Genomic DNA, 10,340 nt, shown 5'->3' on the forward strand with positions numbered 1-10,340 from the left:
CCAATATAGAAACTATTGCATCTTTTACATCCTATGCAATAAATAGAATACGTTCTTTGTTCTTTACACAGCGCGTCCTTAAAATTACGAAAGCTACCAAAAGAATGTTTTTAAGATCGGAAGACCCTCACTAGACCTTCATTTTTTAATACATCTTTGAGTCTATTTTCAATTGGTTCTATACATGGAAGTACAACAATTTTATTAAAATCGAAGTTCTGTGTGTCACTATTGTGACGCGGTTTATATTTTAATTTTTTGACTCGAAATTAAACAATTTGTTTGTGACAAATTGACTGTTAATGACACGGTTAACAATCAAGCAACAGGATTTTCACCCTGTGCACTTATGTTTAAAAGAGAAACTCACATACCAACATCGGTAGCGTTTTTGGTAACGCTGACCCTCTCGAAGAGGCCCTTTCACAGTTATTAACTACTTAGACACCAATAAATTACGTATAAAAAATTAGGACAAAATGATCCAAATTCATATAAATCAGACAATACCCTATTTCACAGACGATAATAACTCTCGTCTGGACCTTCCTCTTGACCTTGGTACCGATCATCAATCCAATATTGTAACGTACCAAACAAAAACAACTTCCAAATCATGGTGAAACTACGAAACCGGTAGCATAGTTCAAACAACCAAACCTTCGAAGATAAGTCACAAAAGTTAGAAGCTGAGTTCAATCTAAAAAGGGGGTTGTTACGTGCTGACAATTAACCTTACTCTACAATTAATTAGCGTATATGAAGCGTCGCCTCTCTGATAAGTTTAGTTCTATACCTGTACTTATAAATGCTAATAAAGCGCTCGGACTCAGAGATTGACTTCGAACTTACACAAAAAAGCTCATTAAGGAAGTTTAGTTGTGAAACAGACGATTCCTTCGGTAATAAAATATCAATATAGCCGACCTGATTAATGGTAAACTGATTTTTTTGGCATTAGCCAGTTTTTGTGCTAACACCAAAGTCAATCGACGCGTACTTTTATCAGCTGAGTCAGCCATATTTTGTTGGTTAAATTTACTATTTCCATACTGTGTTCATAAGTTATAAATGCATACTACAAGTTTTAGTATTCCGCGTGACAAAAAATATCGAACGAGGCAAATAAACTTAATTGGTTCATTCTTTTTTCAGGATTTGATATTTTTTACTTTATTCTGTTTTAATTTCCTTTTTTATCAGGTTGTGGAAATACAGCACATTTCTGGGCTTGTGCCTGCAACATTTTTTCTTGGCGTTAGCGCCAAAAACAACCAAATCGGGCTTCGCTGCAACAAAGATAAACAGCGGCGTATTATTTTTGAACGAACTAATATTAAAGGAGAAGAAGACGTGATCAAATGTGAAACAACAAAATCTGAATGTTGGATGAAATGGACCCATCACAAGCCGCTACCCCATAAAGCCGTCCAAACGTGGCCAAAGGACGATTGAGAGTAGCAAGCTGACCTATCAAAAGAAAAGTGGTGTTTTAAAGCAGAAAGCATCTGCAAATAAAGCAGAAACATAAAAAGGAACGCCGAAGAAGCCAACACCAAAGAAGGCAACACCGTCAGCCAAGCGTTCTAAAGGAAAACTATCACCACCATCGGACGAAAATGCAGACTTTTAAATCAGTTGCTGGAAGTTATTGCCGAAAAAATTGACCGATGTCAACTCCATTAAATGAAATTTATTTCTAGAGGCCGGTTCATTTGAAATGTGCAGATATGCGTGCAAGTTTCTTTACTTTCAAACGTCGCGATAGCGATGTGGATGGAGACGTCGATGATGAAGAAGATAAGCACAACTTTTTCAATAATTATGGCTTAATCACAAACCCAGTGTTGCCAAAAGTCTAAAACTATTATGAGCTACAAATACAAAGTAGATAGAGCCAGGAAAACCCAGGGATCGCTTACGACAGAGTGCAGAAAATGCAGCAGAGGTACCTCAGGAAATTGTAACGCGATGAATTTCAACGTGATCAATTATTGAGATCAAATACCCAGATAGCACAAAAGTTTCGCTGAATACAGAAAAATGCACCAGGAAGCTTCCCGGAAGTAAGTAGATGTCCGTTTATCCACAAAGGTTTCCCAGAAAGTTTTGGCGAATGTTCGTGAGAAATTGATTTCATTGAAATAATTAAACTTATATAATGTAAAAGTTTTTCATGTACATTCTCGGAACCTTCCTTGGGATCCTTCCTTGATAAGCGGATATTTACCCACCTCCGGGATACTTCGTGAAACTTTTTTCCCTGAATGTTCCTGAAAATTTTTCACGAACATTCCCGGGACATTAATTGGCAACCTCCCTGGCTACGCGGACTTTCACCTATTACCGGGAATGTTTCTGGAACATTTTTTGAATTCTCTGAACCTTTGAACTGAATGCTTTGATGAATGCTTTCTGAATGCTTTGAACTATTGTGCTATCCGCGTAATTGAGGGTGTGACACAGTAGATTTTATAGCTTCAGAGCAAGATGGCCCCATCAGAGATCCCTGCATGCCTTTAAACTGAACTAACTAACCCATTACTGAAGGGTTGATATGTTTTAACTTCCGGCTTAATCTGTTATAAAATGCAGAAAAGGAGATCGCTAAATTTTAAGGCTGTGTTTTTTAAAAGCGTAACACCCGATAAACCGATTTTTTATTTAGTATTGATGTCGAAATTTGTAAAAAAAATTTTGTTTTTGAGGATATTTTTCCTCAGAATGAAGGTAAAGAAATGAAAACATCAATTTAATTATATGGTTATGAATTTTTTATTTCATTATTAATGTAATACATAAATGCCGGATTATAAGAAATGAAACTCTTTTACATTAAGATAAACGGATAAAAAATTTGTTACACATGTTAGTTTGACAGAGTGTCGGTGGCAGGTGTCGAACTTTAGCCCCAACATTGAAGCTGCTTTTTAAACTATTCGAAAACTATTCACTAATAACTGATTAATAGCTTCAAACTCTATTTTAACTTATAGCCACTACTTGAACTTTTAACTCGTGCAGAATGAAACGTTAGATCCTCTTTTTACACTCTTCTTTTCCTTTTTGGCGTATGGTTTTTTAAGTAATCATGATATGTTTCTTGGTATTTTTTATTGTATCCTTCCTGGATTTCTAGTAGGTTTTTTGCAACAGTTCGGTTGGGCAAGCGGGCGTGATTCCGTGATATCAAGGCTGCTTGGTTGTGTGCTATGGTTTCTGCTTCTCTTTTAGCTGCCTCACCTATTGCCACTGACATATTTGATAATCGAGTTGCATCGGTCTGCATTGGATCAACCTGATGAGGATGATTACTTTTTGGAATATATCTTTCAGGACCGTCCACACCCATTTTCTCTAAATCTTCAGATCTCAGTGTTAGAAAGCGTTTGTTTTGTCTGTCATATACTTGATTTAAATCGTTATACACATTCGTAATTGGTCTAATGTTATATTGCTTTCTATAACCAAAGATGAAACGTCCTCTTTGGAATAAAACTGAACTCTCAATAAATGTAGTCACCTGGTTCTGATAGTGTCTTCGTATTTTTCGTACCTCTTCCAAACTTAATTCATGATATTTGACTACTTCGGCATTAGGAAGTAGTCCTTTTCGGCTGTACTCAGGAAATATTTGGGCCAAAGTAACCGTTTCCGAACTTACTTCTGTAAGCAGAAATGTCAGAAGTTGATGAATTTTTAGGCTTAAAGCAGCCGTCGGAAACTTTAGGGTCCAAGCCCAGCCCCATTCATTTTTTAAAGTACTGGTTCAAGTAATACAATTTTAAACCAAATAACCAAATTACCAAAAATTTCGGAAATTTATTAAAAAAATTTAATTTAATTTCGGGTAATTTATCTTCATATTTTATCAGTTACCTATAGTATTACTATAAATTACCAAAAAATGTCATGAATTTTCAAAAATGTATAAAAATGTTGAAAATTTAATTTTGGGTAATTTATAGTAAGTTACCATATTTACCTGTAAAACTACCTTAACGAACCGAAAATTTCCATAAATTTCTAGAAATGTATACATGTTTTAAATTTAATTTGGGCTAATTCATTTACATTACATTACCTGTAGTATTACCATAAATTATCAAAAATTTCAAAATTTTTCGGAAATTTATCAAAATGTTTAAAATTAAATTGGTGTAATTTATAGTAAGTTATCGAAACTCTTTTCTGCCTTTTTTCAGATACATGAATTGAAAAATGGAGTTTTGATCAAGTAGCTCAACTTTTAACCAAGCATTTGAATTTTAAACAAAAACATTTATTTTTAACTCAAGAAATGAATTTTTAACTAAGTAGTTGAAGTTTCGTCAAAAAAAGGTTACATTTTTAACAAAAGATTTGCATTTCCAAACAAAATAGATCAATTTTTAACAAAGGAATGACATTTTTAACAAGAAAATTCGTTTTCTACTAAAATAGTAAATTTTTATTATAAAAATAACAACTATTCCTAAATTCTAATTTTTTGTTATAGGATATTATTTTTGGAATAAAATATCCGTTCTGAATTTGATCAATATTTTCAATGCTAAAATTACTTTCATGAGATGAAAAGAAGTTACTTCGCTTAAAAGAAAAACTTGTTATGTTAAAAATGTGAAAAGATGTGCTTGTTTATAAAATTTCTTTATTCATATTTTTAATTGTTGCTGAATAGTAATATCATCTTGTATGAATCTACTATCCTCGAAATGAAATGAAATGATCTCGTAGGAATAAAAAAAAATTTATTTTTAGAGATGCGATTTAACTAAATCGGTTTATTACAATGTGCTTTATTAATGTACTTTAATGTTTGATGCCTAAAATTAGGGTACGTACTTCAATTACATAACGAATTATAGGTCCTCGTTCGATTCCTAGAGGAGCGATAGAGAAGATATTTTTTCAGAAAAATATTAATTACGAAACAAATGTTAATATACAAGTTTATCTAGCCTGAAAATACTTTAAGAATTTCTATTATTCACTGATAATAATACAGAATCCTTGAAAAATTGGACTTACAACACCTGGCAAAATAACGGGTATATTTCTGAAGAAGGATTCTTCTTTCCATCTCTCCAGTAGCTTAAGGGAAAAGCACCCGACTGACAATCAGAAGTTCTGTGGTTCGGTTCCAAGCGGTGTGAAGGAAAACAATTAATATTTTTACAAATTTTTACTTATGTTTAATAAAGTCAAACACTTTATGAGAAAACCCTGAATATGGATTGCATTCTGATGTTTTGCTTTTTGTTGTTGTTAGAATTCAGTAGCGTGGCTACAAAAATGAAATTTTTTTTTTTAATTCCTAAAAGGCTGCAAATCTTTTCTGGAACTTGTTTCCATGTCTGAAGACGTTTAACTCAAAATTTTAATTTCCGATTTTTCACATAGTTTTTTCAATAATTAAAGGAAAAAGGAAAAGTCCTACAGTGTTAGAAATAAATAAATTTTAATTTTCTACGTCTAAGAAAGTCCTTAATTTAATACTACTAGACGTTTTTAGGGCCACCGAATCCAAATCTTGGGTTAGCCCGACCCCATAAGTTCGACTGCATGGTTTTCTCAATTCTGACCTTAGGATAACCTTCATCCCGATAGTTTGGGGTCAAAATGACCGATACAATGTTTTTCTTAATTCTGAACTTTACTCGACCTTCACCCTAACCTAATGGGGTCAAACTGACCCCGGACTCCGATTCAGCGACCTCAAAAACGTATACGTATGGTTATTTAGCGCTGGTTCCAATTTTTTTTGTGGCGCTGTGTTATCACCACATACAACTTTAAAAAACCTCCAATATATCTACCTTCACATTTAGATTTCACTTCCATTATTTAATGCACTCATTACATTTACAGAACCAAGTCTTATTTTTTATCAATCAAAACGGTAAAAAATTTCAAATTCAAAACAATTACCAAAGATAATTTTTCGAAACTCCAGCTGCGACCGCAAACAATTTCAAATTAAAAATAATCACTCCAAAGAAGTTCCAAAGAGACTAGACAATAAACCGATTCCCATAGTAATATAATTGGATAGGGATGGTAGTTACCTGTGGTGATTATTTTAAATTTTAAATTGGTTTGATGGTTTTAGTTAAAGGGAGCTGAGAGTTGGTTCGTTAAACGTAATAAATGTAGTTCTGAGGGGTTGTTTAATATAACTGTAGCGATAGATATTTCATCTAGAGTTTTGAAAAGTTGTCTGAAGTAATTATTTACGGCCCCCAATTTTTTGGCGATTTTAGGTGAAGGCAGCTGTGACTTCGTTAATTTAATGTGATGGGGGTAGTTCCTAGGGGTCGTGGAATATTACTGTAAAAATAGATATACTATCTAGAGTTTTGAAAAGTTGTCTAGAGTGATTATTCCTAATTCGAATTTTTTGGCGGTTTTAGATAAAGGCAACTGAGACGGTGTCGTCAAATATGATAGGACAGTTCTCAGGGGGTGTTGAACATTGCAGTAGCAATAAATGTATTAAATAGAGTTCGGGAAAATTTTCTAATGTCCTTAAGGGTTGTTGAATCTTACTGTGGCTTCCAACACCTCCATCCTAAAAGTACGTTTTTTGTAAGAAAAGCAGAAGAGTACAAAAAGTGGTATTGTTGCCCAAAAAGAACCTAAAAAATTTCCAGAATTCTGATACGCTGACATTTAATTCAAGTGCATTTTTTTCATAGATAATTTTAGGAGATAGGACTTGTTTTTCGTGAATTAATTTTTGCATTTTGAAAGCTTAAACGACTAGCGCTGTTTTTTATGGTTAAATTTGTATGTAGTGTATGTGCTGGATGCCAGCACCTCCAACCAAAAGTTGGCTTTTTTGAGAAAAACAAGAGCGCCAAAATCAGTTTTGGTGCCTAAGAGGAGCTCAAGAAAAAATCCAATTACTAATGTGCTTACATTCGGTTTGAGTGTATATTTTGTTTTCAGGAAAGTTTTCAGGAGATAGTTGTTTTTTAAAAATTAATACAAAATATTTAAATTTCGTACTGCTGGTGCTAGCGAAATGAACCTATTGAGCAGTCTTTTTTTTTAATCGCTAATATCAGCCCAAAATTGTAACAAAAAAAAGCAACTTGTGCATTTTGTAAAATGTGACAATGGAAAAGCGTTTTTCGGTGTTGCTTAATATCAAAAGCCAGTAATTGATGAAATTAAATTTGACAAACGAGTGTTTGTAAGAAAGTTTAAATTAAATTTAAAAATGAAACTCACTTTTCTCTTTCAATTTGTTTGCAAATGCTGCTAGTTTAATATTTGATTGTCATGGTGGGAAAACATTTCCTGGTTGTTTCAAGTACAGATTTGAAATTATCTACATTGACATGAGAATAAAACTTCATTTCTTAAATAAACAAATTTATTCATTGCCATTAATTCTTTAATACCGAAAATCTTCTGATTTGAATTTAACGATTTCTAAGAATTTGATGAAGTTTCAAAATATTTTAGAATATATCTTTGTGTTTTGAAAAGTTTTCAAAAATTTCAAAGATTCCAAACTGTATTAAAATATTTGAAGGGATTTCTCATTATTTCAAGCAATTCAGACTTTTTTCATAATTTTTTGTGATCATGTTAGAAAAATTGCCATTTGACCAAAGTTTTTTGAAAGGAATTGTAATAAAATTTAAAGATTTAACGGCAATTAAAGGGATTTTGCATGATATAATTAAGGTATTTTATATTATTTCAACCTTTTTTTCTCACGAGACACGTATCGAGATCCAATTCTGTAAAAAATTTACTTAAATCATATATGTGATATTATTTTATATTTACCAATAGGATTAAGGCAAACAGCCAAAGTTAAAAATAGATAACCAGCGGCGATTTTCATTTTCTATTAGAAATTATACTGTATCACAACAAAGTGCTGCAAAACTGTAACTAATGAGTATTCCACAAAATCGTCTCTCACCTATACTGTTAAAAGCAATTCATCTCAGTCGTAGGGAGTGCGAGTGTGAGTTACAGACCTTGTAGATAGCACATGAGAACCTGGGTGGAAATAATTACGGCCTTAAATAATTTTTACATTATCATACTGATTCAGAAGACGAAAAGCGGTTTTTATAATTTACAGGAATTCTAGATCAATCTAGAAATCTATACCCCTCTTTCATTACTCCCTTCCTCACCGAGTGAGTCACGCTTACCCTGAAAGCGATATGGCTTAATGTTGTTATCGAATACATCGAGACATGGACAACAGAAATATTGGGTGAGATTATAGACTCTCAACAGCAGAGACTTAATGATCTTACTGCTCGAATGCATCGATACAAAAAAGTAGTGTAAGGAGGCAATAAAATCGAACCTTTCAGGTTTTATTGTCCGGTTTTAATTAAATAATTATTGTGATCCCTTACGTATTTAAGCGAGCTTTCAGTGAAATTTTGATCAAGCTTTCGTGGGATTGTTGCGAAATGATAAAATGAATAATTTTCTATGATAAAAAACACATTTGTTTCCTAAAATCACAAACGACGAATTTCTCAGAAATTGGGACGGTAATAATAAGCATGTGGTTTGTTAAATAATTTTTAAACATGTTAATTGTTTAAGCAAATCGGAAAATGCTTATCAATAAATTTTATTTATTGGAACTATGCCAATAATTTATTAGGATTGATTTTTAATTCCTTATTTCTCTCTGCAATTTATTAGATATATTTTACAGAAATAGAATTCGCACAGTAAAATTACTCATTCTCATAATAATAATTAAAGTTTTAGTTTCTTATTATATTATTTTTAAGTGTATTAAATATTTCAAACGGTATAAACTTCGAAACTTTCTCACTTTTGAAATAAAAACTCCTAATTTTGAAATTTAAACCTAGAATTTACTTCAGTTTGATCGAAAATTAATTCCTTCAACTGAAAATTTGAAAGCCCATTCTTTATTTAAAATTAATCTTTTCTTGTTTAAAATTTAACAATTTAAGTAGGAATTCTTCTATGTCAATAGAAAATTTAGATTCAACTATTTTGTTGAAAATCCACATATTTTCTTAAAAACCGATTTCTTTTTAAAAAATTGTTTTTTTATGCAAGGTTTAAGTATTGCAGTTCAATTTTCATAATTTTAATTTGAAATTTATCTTTCAGGTCGAAGTAAAATTAATTGGCTGCAAGTTAAGCACTTTTGGAGAAAACTAAATTTTTTTGGTTGATGATTCATCATTTTGAGTAAAAAAGTTGTTTTGTTGAAATGTGAGTTATTTGATAAAAAAACTGTTTTTTCATTGGGATGAAAAGGAATTTTTTGCCAAAAATGTGACTATTTTGTCCAAAATTCATCTCGCCGTCAAAAATTTAATTATTCTAGTTACAAATTTATCATTTTATTAGAAAATTCGTCTTTCTTGTTGAAAAGTAAACTATTCTAGTTAAAGATTTATAATTTTAGTTGGAAATTCAATACTTTTGTTTCAAAATGTAACCAGTTTTTAACGTGATGTTTTGTGTGTGGAAAGTTAGGTTTTTTAGGAAAGTAATTTTTTAGCTGAAAATTTAACTTATTTTAATTGAATATTCCATAATTTTCGTTCAACATTTATCTGCTTAGTTGAACATTAATTTTTTAACCTAAAATTTAATTATTTATCTATTGGATAACCATTGATCTTATTTAGTGAAAATTAAGTCTTTGTTGTTAAAAATTCAATAATTTCAGTTAAAGATTCATTTTTTTAGTTAAAAATTGATTTTTTTTGTTTAAACTTCCACTGTTGCAGTTCAAAATACATCTTTTTAGTTGAAAATTCATCAGTTCGATAAAAAATTAAACTGTTTTCTTGAAAATTCGTTTTTTTATTGTTGAATGTTATTTTTTTCAATAAGTGTTTCAACTATTCCATTTTTTGTTGAAAATTATTAATTTCTAGTGAAAAATGTAAGTACATTAAAACCTGGATTTAGTGATCCTCCATTTAATGTTTCCGAGACGCCGCGGGGTGGGGATTGGTGAGAGGAGCTACGGGATGCAGTGTTCACATTATGGAAAAAGTATACATTTCAACACTGACTCGCCGCTCGTCGGTGTGTAGAAGAAGAAGGCGATGTTGCGCGCGCAGGCTTCTCTCTCGCTCTCCCAGGAATAATTCGGGCCGAATCAGAGCTCTCAAAGTTGAATCCAATAATTTCTTATAAAAAATTTGAAAAAATTAAGAAAATTCCAAATTAGAATATGCCACACTCAAAATTAGAATTAAAATCTTGAACTTTCTTTTTCTATCTCACCTAATTTTTGTTTTGGTCGATACTCTTCTCAGTGATCGACACATACTAGAGGTTTTCCGAAAAAAATCAAC

The sequence above is a fragment of the Belonocnema kinseyi genome, chromosome 1 (genome assembly GCF_010883055.1).
Source record: "Belonocnema kinseyi isolate 2016_QV_RU_SX_M_011 chromosome 1, B_treatae_v1, whole genome shotgun sequence".
In the NCBI taxonomy this organism is placed as follows: domain Eukaryota; kingdom Metazoa; phylum Arthropoda; class Insecta; order Hymenoptera; family Cynipidae; genus Belonocnema; species Belonocnema kinseyi.